General features: G+C 49.8%; 1 non-coding gene across 1 annotated transcript; it reads left to right on the top strand.

The window, feature by feature from the left end:
• Window positions 1-8654: 8654 nt before the first annotated feature.
• Window positions 8655-8727, top strand: TRNAS-GGA (transfer RNA serine (anticodon GGA)). Its single transcript has one exon. It is a non-coding gene; the product is annotated as a tRNA-Ser (tRNA).
• The last annotated feature ends 210 nt before the right edge of the window (window positions 8728-8937 follow it).

Raw genomic sequence — 8937 nt, 5'->3', positions numbered from 1 at the left:
CCTGGGACATCCCATGGACAGAGGAGCCTGGTGGGCTACAGCCCACGGGGTCGCAAAGAATCGGACATGGCTGAGCGACTGACACACACTGCTATCCCCAAGAGTGCCTCACTGTGACAGGGAAGAACAAATTCGGACTCCAAGTTGAATATGTTTCTTTCACTTTAACCTTTGCTTCTAAATGCTTTTGTTCTGATCATCACTACCTGTAAGCAAATAGAATGGCCTGTGACAGGGAACTCTGTTCCTCTGCCTGAATATTAAAATGCCTTTGTTCGGCTCACAGAGAGGCAATCTGACCCTGCCTACCTGTGAATGGCTGCAGAAAAGAATTGAACACATCCCTACCCCGAGGCTAGCCATTCCAAGAGGTATTTTGCAAGACTTTTACTCTACTTCCTTTTTACTTTTTACTCTACTTCCTCACCTCCTCCCCTTCTCTGTTCTAGAAAAGAAACTGGCATTCAGACATCATAAGATGGTTTTGGGGGATCCTGTTTGTGTTAGTTGCTCAGTTGTGTACGACTCTTCGTGACCCCATGGGCTGTAGTCAGCCAGGCTCCTCTGTCCATGGGATTCTCCAGGCAAGAATACTGGAGTAGATTGCCATTTCCTTCTCCAGGGGATCTTCCCGGCCCAGGGATCGAACACGGTTCTCCTGCATTGCAGGCAGATTCTTTACAGTCTGAGCCACCAGGGAAGCCCTTGGGAGACCCTTGGGGAACCCTAGTCCACCATCTTCTCGGTCTGTCAACTTTCTGAATAAAGTTGTTATTCCTTGCCTCAACACCTTCCGATTTATTGACCTATTGTGAAGCAAGCAGAGCGAGCCTGGACTTGCAACATCACCTGACCAGCCGCCTGACTTCCCTCTGCTGCCTAAGCCCAAGAGTGAGAACCATGGACAGTGGAGGGGACCCAGGACAGGGCCCAAGATGAGGGATGGGGGAATGCAGCCTATTGTGAAATCCAAGCTTGGTATCTCCACCCCCTCCACCGCATCTGAGTCCTTCCTTCATTTCATCCTCTCTCCTTAGTAGATTCAGTGCTTTTCTCACCACATCTCCCTCTGCCTTCAAACTTCCGTAAATCTCCTTTTGCTCTTACTGTCACTGACACCAAGCAGGACCTGCAGGGCCCTCCTGGGTACAAAATCTCCTCCTCTTTCTCTTGTTTGTAGGAAAAAACGTTTTAGTCTACTAGAACATCCCTGAGTTCCAGAACAGGAACAAGTCATTACTTAGCAGGGAAGTGAGGAAATGCAGAAACAAAGGAGAAGCAGTTAGAGGAGAAAAGTAACAACAATAGCTCAGTGATAAGAACAGGGTCCTAGTTCCTCCTCAAGGGATATGCATTACAATCTGACACTATCTTAGTTTTCTGCCGAAACTAAGACCCTGCCCCCCACCCCCGACCCAAGTGGAGGATGACAGCTACAGGCTGAGCTGAGGGTAGGCACTAGATCCCCAGATCCGGTTGGAACCAGAAGGTAGATGACTAAGATTCCCGAAACATCACCTGGTTACTTCATCACAAACCAATCAGAAGAAAGTCATGTCCCCTGCAGCCCTCACCCCAAATGTTGCCTTTGAGAATCCTTCCCTGAAATTCACAGGTATGGGGTAGAGTGGCATGTGGGGTTCAGGTCTTACTGTGTGTGTGTGTGCGCGCGTGCTCAGTCACTTCAGTCAGGTCTGAATCTTCCTATGGACTGTAGTCTGCCAGGTCCTTATGTCCATGAGATTCTCCCAAGAATATGGGAGTGGGTTGCCATGCCCTCCTCTAGGGAATCTTCCTAAACCATGGATTGAACCCATGTGTCTCCTACATCTCCTGCATGGCAGGCAGATTCTTTACCCACTGAACCTGGGGCCCTGCAAATGAATGCTGTACCTTCCTTCATCACAACTCTGTGTCTGGGTAAATTGGCTTTGCTGTGCTGTGGGCGAGCAGATCGGTGACATCACTTCTATCTACCACGCGCTCCTAGAGATAAAGAGCCTCTTCTCCACCATGCTGTCTGTTTGATTGTGAAATATGCGGTCATCTTCTCCACGCCTGCCAAAATTTCTGCCATGCCCTAGCTCTAAAACCCCAGCCTTTGCTCTGCTCTGCTCTCCCTGAATCCTCTGTACTTGATGATGTCAGTGGACCTCTTTCCTTTGATTGTCCTCTCCGCTGACATCAGTGTGCCCTCTCCTTCTCCAATTCCACATTGGTCTTGTTCTCCAGGGCCTCTCTCTTTTCTGCACACCCCCTTCTCTCTCCCAACATCTCCCTTCAAAATCTCAGTGTAGCCCCTAAATCACCACCTCCATCTCCAGGTCCACAGATCTAAATGCCAGCTGCCCATTTCATCGATCAAATGAATTTCAACTACAATTTCTCAACTTCTCACCCCTATCCCAAGCAGCCGCCTTCTGACGACTTCATGACTCAATAGCTTTCTCAGGTGGCACTGGTAAAGAACCTGTCTGCCAATGCAGGAGACACAGAGACTGGGGTTCGATCCCGGGTGGGCAAGATTTCCTGAAGGCAATGACAACCCACACCAGTATTCTTGCCTGGAGAATCTCAGGGACAGAGAAGCCTGGCGAGCTACAGCCCATGGGGTTGCCAACAGTCAGGTACAACTGAAGCGACTTAGTATGCAGCTGTTTCTGAGATGCTCTGAAGCCTCAAGCTTAGTATTCTTGGATCCTCCTTCAGCTTCCACAACACCCAGTCTTTACCTCCTTCAGACTTTCTCACAAATTGGTACCTCTTTTCAGCTCCCCGCCCCACCCACATTTCCTGGATTCTTCTGTGCCTCCATCATCAATCCCTTATGCTAACATGTCAGAGGTGCCCCCTGCTGTGTGTGGAATGAAGCCCAACCCAGCGAAACTTCTCCAGGCTGCCCCTCCTGTCTTTCCCAATCCTGGGACATTCCTCCCTGCCCTCCATCCTGACATTCCTCTTCCATCGAGGCTCAGTATGCAACTCTCCCCTACACATTCCTCTATGGTGATCTCCATGGGAGATCGCTCATCTAAACTCCCATATATCTGGATCTGGCACACTCAGCCCTCTTGGCCTGTGTGTTAGTCTTGTTTTCCCAGCCATGTCAGAAGTTCCTGGAGCATCTTCGTGTTACTTAGGATGAGGCCAGTAAATTCATAAACTCAGGAGCAAGACAAGGAAGACAAATAAAGAAGGCAGAAAGGGAACGAAGGACATGTGTAAAAGATTAGGAGGATGCCTGTGGACCCTCTTAGCTCAGTCGGTAAAGATTCTGCCTGCAATGCAGGAGACCTGGGTTCAACCCCTGGGTCAAAAAGACCTCCTGAAGGAGGAAATGGCAACTCACTCCAGGATTCTTGCCTGGAGAATCCCATAGACAGAGGAGCCTGGCAGGCTACCATCCATGGCATCGCAAAAGCTGGACACAGCTTAGCGACTAAACCACCAGTGTGGACCAAGCAAAGCCCATCTGCAGGGGGATGGCCCTGTGGGCCACTGGTTTGAGACCCTCACCTAGATGCCTTGCCTGAGCTAGCTAGCCTATGAATATTTCTTTTATTTCTCTGAAGCAGCATCTAGCAAAGAGAGGGGAAGGGTGACCTGATTTCCTTGGCCTGGCATAGAAGGCGCAGCCGGCCTCAAAAGCTCAGAGGTGTCACCTCCCTTTCTCACCCAGCCCATAGTGCCGCACCCGATGTCAGGTGCTACCCCTTGGCTCCGGCTTCCTGTGAGGTCTAAGCAGCAGAAGCTTTTCTCACTCACAGACTAAAGAAAGAGCCGCCTGCCCCTCCCGCTGCTCATGACCCAATCAGAGCCAGCCTGACCAAGTGCACCCTGGGAGCACCTACCAGGCGGCATGAACATCCTCTGAAGCCTTGGCTGAGCCTCCTATCTGCCCCAACTTAGGAGGCAGGACATATAGGACTGGTGTGGGGAGAGGGGGTGGGGTGGAGACAGAAGGACTGGAGGGGAAAGGCAAAGGCAGAAAGAAGACAGGTGGTGGGAGATGGGGTGGGAGGGGCCACAGTGAGGGTGGGGGCTTGGCAAAGCACGTGTAGAAACCCAACTAAAATACTTTTTTTTCTTTGGCTGCACCAGGTCTTAGAGTTGCGGCGCACGGGGTATTTAGTTGTGGCATCTGGGATTCAGTTCCCCAACCAGGGATTGAACCTGGCACCCTGCATTGGGAACTCAGTCTTAGCCACTGGATGACCAGGGAAGTCCTGACACCCAATTTTGACTCCTCCTGTGGCCACTCTGTCACACCCACTCCTTTCTCACTCCCTCCTCCCTAAGTCTAGCCACTCACCCCCAGCTCCTAGCCTCACCCCTCTTCCAACCAAGCTATACAGGTGCCCAGAGTCATCAGCTAGACCATGACTTTCATGAAGACTCCCTCAGTGACTGCTGCCTACAGTAGGGCACAATCCAGAAGGTTCTGGCTGCCTGGCACTCTCCTCTGTCCATCCTGCTTTCTCGTCCATTGAGTCACCATGGGAAAAATCTAGTCGGCCCAGTCTGGCTGTTTCCCACCACCTCCTTTCCCTGCTCTGAAGGCAGCAGCCTCAAAGGTCACTTGAGAAAGTTACTGACTTCCTCACAAATGTTAGCTGCCACCTACATCCCATCAGTTCCCTCTTCCCAGAAGGCCTGGGTGCAGTAATGTATGTATGTGTGCCTGAGCATGTGTGTTCAGTCACTCTGTCGTATCTGACTCTTTTTGACCCCATGAACCCTCGTCTCCTGAATTGGCAGGCGAATTCTTTACCCGGTGCAGTAGTGCGTGCATGCTAAGTCGCTTCAGTTATGTCCAACTCTTTGCAACCCTATGGGCTGTAGTTTACTGTCCATGGGTTTCTCCAGGCAAGAATACTGGAGTGGGTTGCCATGCCCTCCTCCAGGGGATCGTCCCAACACAGGGATCAAACCTGCATCTCTTACATCAACCTGCACTGGCAGGCAGGTTCTTTACCACTAGTGCCACCTGGGAAGCCCAAGAGCACAGTGGAGTAATTCTAAACCCACGAATAAGAAGAAACTGGAGTTCAGAAGGTGGCAGTCCATTCCTGAGACTACAGGGCTTATGAGCAGCTAACCCTCCTATGCTCCTTCCTGGAGGCCTGCCCACTCAGACCTGCCTTAAATGAGCACCATGAGCTCCTGGAGAACGAGGTGCAGGTTCCCTTTTTCATGTGACAAATAATGCAACAACAACTAGAGGGCAGAGCCAGGTAGACAGTTAAGAGGAACATTCATTAGTTTTGTGTTTGCTTATAATCTATCTTGTTGCTGAAATTCATTTAAAATAAATTGAACTCCTCCCCACCCCACCCCCCACCCTGGCATCACAGGCTGCATGATGCTGCTCCCCCTGAAAGACATTGAAAGAGCAAAAGACACAAAGCAAGTGGAGCCCAGATGAAGGCAGTGGCCTGCTGGAATGTTCTGGAATGTTTTGATCCAGTTTCCTTTCGGAGGTGGAAGACCCTCTGTGTAGTGGAGCTCTGTGTTTGTGGTTTCTGTCTTCATGGAAGCTGTGTGGTTACCTGGAACACTGAACCAGCAGAACCATGACTTACATTTTCCGACATCATGTGATTTATGTACTATTTATGTTTCAGGATCTCTGTCATTTCCGACAGTTGCCAAAACATTTTCTACCGGGAATATTGGTACCTTGGAGTGGGAGGTGGAAACCCAGCACTAACTGCCTCCTGCATAGGATTATACTCATGATCTGCTCAGGGTGAGGCCCAGCAAGAGACAGAGGGAAGCTCCAAGGCCCCAGGGTTGACTGTACCAGCAGAGAGGGACCTGGGTCACATTCAGACTCTTGATGCCTGGCCTCGAGTTGGTGGTCATCCACCCACCATTGAAATCAGGGCTGCAGGAATGTCAGTCCTCAGAGGTGCCTCTGAGTGCCAAAGTTCACTCTGCACCCCTGGCTGATGTCTTGATTCAAGTTATGAGCTTTCTGTGCAAAGTGAGGAGATAACTGAGTTTTGAAAATTCACCATTGAATTCCACTCACTGCCCTGGGCAGCTCCTGGTAACCTACTCATAGCAGCCTGCCCCCACCTGCCTGTCCCCACTGCAGCCCTGAGTCCTCAGGCCACTCCTGGCCCAGTAACAATCAGGAAGAGATGACACCAGGGGACCCCGAAAGCAGTCCTTCAACTCCTTCACACATCGCTCTCCTGTGCTCCCGCTTTATTAGGCCAGCATTGCTCTAGGCACTCAGCTGAGCAACAAGCCATGTGAAAAAGAATTGCCTCACAAGCCCATGTGATAAAAGGCAATCACAGAGGTATGCACAAAATATAGGTGAGGCCCTGAGCACCATAAGAGGAAGTCTTTGTGAGCTGGAATGCTTGTGCTCAGCTGTGTCTGACTCTTTGCCACCCCATGGACTGCAACTTGTCAGGCTCCTCTGTCTATGGAGGTGACTCTGGTAAAGGAATGAAGGGAAGATAGAAAAGACTGGATGAGAAAGCTGCAAAGGGCAGGTCCAGGCCAGAGCATGATTGCAACATGTGGCCACTAAGCCCATGGAAAAGACAATGGCACCCCACTCCAGTACTCTTGCCTGGAAAATCCCATGGTTGGAGGAGCCTGGTGGGCTGTAGTCCATGGGGTCGCTAAGAGTTGGACATGACTGAGCAACGACTTCCTTTTCACTTTTCACTTTCATGCATTGGAGAAGGAAATGGCAACCCACTCCAGTATTCTTGCCTGGAGAATCCCAGGGATGGGGGAGCCTGGTGGGCTTCTGTCTATGGGGTCACACAGAGTCAGACACGACTGAAGTGACTTAGCAACAGCAGCAGCGGCAGCCACTAAGCCAACCCGGGCCCCTGCTTCATAATGAGGCCAAGACCCTTATCTACACGTCAGAGTTGGCAGAGACCCTCATTTGTTACAGCTTAATCCTAATGTGATCCTGGCTGGAAGGGAAGCCCTTCTCTTCTGCTCTCAGACTGTGGCTTTCTACCTGCAAGTCCCAACAAAGCACTTAGGAATAAAATGGAATAAAGGAAAAAATATCAGAGAAGGAAATGGCAACCCACTCCAGTACTAGTGCCTGGAAAATCCCATGGACGGAGGAGCCTGGTAGGCTACAGTCCATGGGGTAGCAAAGAGTTGGACACGACTGAGTGACTTCACTTTCACTTTCATCCAAGAAGAGTTAAGTGCTATTTCTTGAAACTCTTATTTATGGTTATATTAATATATACACATAATTGTGGTTGTGTGTGTGGATGAATGTGTAAATTGGGTTTTAATGAAAAAAAAAAACTTTTTTTTTTTTCAGATCATTTATTTGGCTGTATCAGGTTTTAGTTGTGGCATCTGGGATCAGTTCCCTGACCAGGGATCAAACCTTGGTGCCTTGCATTGGGAATGCAGAGGCTTAGCCACTGGACCATGAGGGAAGTCCCTGTAAAAAAACATTTCTTACTGAGGGTTGTGGTTTTAAAAGCTGAAGAAACCATTGCTTTAAGGGAATGCATCCATCTATCAACTATTAAACAAAGACTATCAAAAATTGAATCTTGTTCTAGGTAGAGAAAAAAAGCAAGACTTGGCTCTAGTAATTAAGCTCTGAATTTGGGGATGAAAAGACAAACACACCAGTAGGACAGGATGAGAAAAAACCACAATGACAGAGGGGTATACCCAGGGGAGGCAGCCCACGGCCTTGCCAGGGTCCCGGTGCTCCCAACTGGGGGTGGAGGTATGTGAACACAGACCTGCAGGGGCTGGTGTGGCCCCCCAGAGCCAGGGGCTGCTCGCTCGGAGGTGGGGAGGGAAGCAGGGTCAGTGTGGCTGGGCAAGAATGGAAGGATCTGAGGGGAGAGCTGAAGACTTTCCCCTCTGGGAGATGTGAAATTATCCCTATTGTTTAGAAGGGGATGGCTCCAGGCAGGGGCTGGGGGGTGGGGGTGGGGCAGCAGTTTGAGGACCAGATGTTGCATTTGTCCCTGGTTCAAGGATTTTTCAAATTTACGTGAACATTGGTCCAGATAAAAACTTAGTCTACAGTTAACCATTTATTAGTCTGATAGGACTATCCATATTTTGCTTTTCTTCATATTTCTGCCTTGCGGTCCAGCTAGACCCAGCATTGGTATCTGCCTGCCAGGCTTCTTTCTTCTCTTATCCCTGCTGAGCACTAAACCCTCCAGCAGGGGATGGGTTCAGGGAAAAAAATGTGTTAGTCGCTCAGTCGTGACTCAATCCCAAGTCTGCGACCCCATGGACTGTACCCTGCCAGGCTCCTCTGTCCATGGAATTCTCCAGGCAAGAATACAGGAGTGGGTACCCATTTCTTCTCCAGGGGATTGTCCCCATCCAGGGATCGAACCCTGGTCTTCTGCACGGCAGGCAGATTCTTTACCATCTGAACCCCCAGGGAAACCCAAGCCTACCCTCTAACACCCCTCCTTACACACCTAGGGGGCTGCCTGCAAACTAGCTGAGAAGAATGCAGCAGGGCTGATGGTCTGATTTTCAGCTCAGCATACAGGGACTGGCCTCTCTTTCTGTTTGTAAAAGTAGAAATGGAAAAAGCAACTTTACACAAGTAAAAGTTAATTTAAAGGTAAGATAAAGTTTCAAAAAAAAAAGTATAAATAGAAAAGCAATGGGCTTTCCTGGTGGCTCAGAGGTTAAAGCATCTGCCTGGAATGCTGGAGACCCAGGTTCGATCCCTGGGTCGGGAAGATCCCCTGGAGAAGGAAGTGGCAACCCACTCCAGTACTCTTGCCTGGAGAATCCCATGGAGGGAGGAGCCTGGTAGGCTATAGTCCATGGGGTCGCAAAGAGTTGGACACAACTGAGTGACTTCACCACTAGAAAAGCAAAAGTAACCAAAGGGACTAAGATTCTATTTCCCCTTAAAGCAAAAACAGTTTTTGTCTGCAGATCCAGAAT

The sequence above is a fragment of the Budorcas taxicolor genome, chromosome 11 (genome assembly GCF_023091745.1).
Source record: "Budorcas taxicolor isolate Tak-1 chromosome 11, Takin1.1, whole genome shotgun sequence".
In the NCBI taxonomy this organism is placed as follows: domain Eukaryota; kingdom Metazoa; phylum Chordata; class Mammalia; order Artiodactyla; family Bovidae; genus Budorcas; species Budorcas taxicolor.
This window is presented reverse-complemented; position numbering and strand designations above follow the sequence as displayed.